The sequence below is a fragment of the Rana temporaria genome, chromosome 1 (assembly GCF_905171775.1).
Source record: "Rana temporaria chromosome 1, aRanTem1.1, whole genome shotgun sequence".
Classification (NCBI taxonomy): Eukaryota; Metazoa; Chordata; class Amphibia; order Anura; family Ranidae; genus Rana; species Rana temporaria.
In genome coordinates this window covers 657,636,436-657,639,378 of record NC_053489.1, presented here as the reverse complement: position 1 = coordinate 657,639,378, position 2,943 = coordinate 657,636,436, and the positions used below count along the sequence as shown (strand labels likewise).

General features: G+C 39.1%; 1 pseudogene; it reads left to right on the top strand.

Moving 5' to 3' along the window:
* Positions 1 to 1,668: 1,668 nt before the first annotated feature.
* On the top strand, positions 1,669 to 2,693 carry LOC120925056 (annotated as a pseudogene).
* Positions 2,694 to 2,943: the final 250 nt, after the last annotated feature.

The window sequence follows — 2,943 nt, the reverse complement described above, 5'->3', positions numbered from 1 at the left end:
AAAAAAAAAAGATATACAATTTAATTTTCCGACTGTGTTGCATGATAAAGTAGCACAGTGTTGAATAGCAAAAATTGCCTTGGTCTTAAACGGGGTAAAACCTTTGAAAAAGTGTTTAAGGACCTTCTTAAATCTGCAAACCTGATCCAGCACAGCCTGCACCTCCTGTTCTTTCCATGGAACTATAAATTATGCCCAAAATGGGGAAAAAAGGTGTGACCAGGGATCAACCTCCTATATACTGCCAGAAAGACCTACCACTGCCATCAGCTTGTCTTATAGAGTGCCACAACCTAGACTAAACTCTATCAACAACTCTTTCCATGGCTGAAAGCGTCTGCTTGTCTCAGGTACATACAGATATGAAAAGGATACTTAATGTACTTACATGGCACAATAGCGATTCTCTAAATAATATTGATGAACAGTGAATATACCTCCAATAATAATGTCTCCATGCTGAAAATATTGGGTTTTAAACGCTTGTTTATCTTTCGTGATAGAGCACCGAGGTCCTGAAGTTAGTTTTTGATTTTGTGTCAGTAAGAAGAGACTGAAGCAAGCTATGGTTTTAAAAAATAGAGAGTTGCCACACATTTTGTGTGGGATAGTGTTATTCAGTCATAGTGGATAAAATAAAGGTATCCCATTCAGAATCTGACAGAAATATTTGTAAAAACAATTGTTATTTTGAATAAAATATCTCCTGCATGCCACAATACCAGCAGTAAAATTGATTTTCAAGTGCAGAATAAATTTGGCTTTAGAAAGAATGGGGAAAATTAACTTTATAGTAACTCTCTCAGACCCCTTGGCAAGTAATACAAGTAATTAAAAAAAAAAAAAAACATAAAAATATGGATGATGTATCAAAAAGTATCACATTAAAATAATAGACAAGACCTTCCCATAAACCTATTAGTCTATATATCAATTAATGATAATAAAATTGTATGAATGTAAACTGGTCTCTTAATATACAGGCAGTCCCCGAGTTACAAACATCTGACTTACAACTTACTTACAAATGGTTGGAGACAGCAGGAAGTGAGAGGAAATCTATCCCTAGGAAGGGAAATTCATTCCCGTAAGAACTATCATGGAAAAAAGTTGTCTTCACTGAAGCTTTATCAAATTTATTGTTTTGGCTGGAGCTTCACCTAAAAAATTTACCTGTCTTGAGTTACATACAAATAAAATATAAGAACAAACCTACAGACCCTATCTTGTTTGTAACCCGGGGATCGGCTGTAATGACTAATATGAAACAAGCCAACCATATCAAAATATGGTTAGTGTATCAATTATGAATAGACAACCCCTTCCATTAACTCTACTAGTCTATAAGAAAGTAATGTTAATAAAATATATGTAATGCAGTCTCCTATTATATTACACAGCACATGTTCACTGCAGGCTGTCTGACAGTGTGTAAAAACCCTGGATGAAATGTGCAGTCTTTATAGTCTTGAAAGTGTTTGCGAAAGATAGAACTGAGCTGATTCTTTCGATATCCAAATTGGTAACAGATCTATTTTCTTTGCTGTAAACGTTTATGGTAAAAATCAAACTTAGAGTTTGTTTTTCCTTTGTTTCTGTTAAATAATCTATGTTCAAGACTCAATACTATGCTCAAGATCTGAGTTTGGCCATTGAGTTGAAAAAAAGATGGGAAAGTTCAGGAAACAAGGGAAAGTTGTCCTTGTTTTAGCAGGATGCTATGCAAGCTGTCATTGTAAGTAACATTGATGATGGTACCTCTGACCGCCAGTACAGCCACACCTTCGTTGTTGGCATTGATCGCTATCCTCGTAAGGTGACCACTACTATGGGAAAGAAGAGAATTGCCAAGCGTTCCAAGATCAAGTGATTCGTGAAGGTGTACAACTACAACCACCTCATGCCAACTAGATACTCTGTTGACATATCTCTTTTTTTTTTAAATATGTTTTTATTGAAGAAGTAACATATAGAGTATAAAAGAACAAGGCATAAGAAAAAAAATTCAGACGTTTGAACATATACATGGAAAGCTGGGTATGGAGAGGCCATCACAAAATAATAATTGGTACACAAGAAGCTAAAGGAATTAGTGATGCACCCAGTCCAGGGGGGGGGGGGAGAGCCTTGGAAGGCACGTCCGAATTATAAAAAGAAGGGGGAGAACAACGGGGGGGTGGCCTCAGTCCCGCGGGGAATCTTGGTAAAGAAAAGACAACTTCTCAAAGTTTACCCTCTCCGTGGGGGTGAGCGTGTACATCATGAATGGATGCCATTGGTGGTAGAAGCACGCTTTGCTCCGTTCATGAGTTAGGTCCGTGTTGAGCTTGTCCTTGTATAATAACTTTAATAGCTCCTTTTTGACTTGAGAGGTGGTTGGGCAATCGGTGGAAATCCATTTCTGCAGGATGGCTCTCCTGGCGAGTAATAGACAGATCAGGTTCCAGCCTTTGCCGGGGAGTGCGTTTGGGGGCTTGACATATCCCTTAACAAAGCTGTGGTAAACAAGGATGTTTTCAGGAACCAAACCCTGAAACAAAAAGCCATAAGGGACGCCAAAGTCAAGTTTGAGACAGAAAAAAAAATGGTTCTTCCAAAAGCTACAGGTCTAAAGCACTGTTCATTTTACAGAGAAGTCCTATTTACATTACAGTGCCCCCCTTACAGTGCAGCCCCCTTTACATCACATTCCCCTTTACAGTGTAGACCCCTTTACCTCACAGCCCCCCTTTACATTGAAGTGCCCCCTTTACAGAGCAGTCATCTTCACATCACAGTGCCCCCTTTACATTACAGTGCCCCCTTACAGAGCAGTCTCCTTTGCATCACAATGTCCCTTTGCAGAGCAGTCCCCGTTACCTTACTGTGAGGAGACACTGTGATGTGGAGGGGACACTGTGATGTAGAGAGGGGGCTGTGATGTGAATGGAAACTGAGAACACT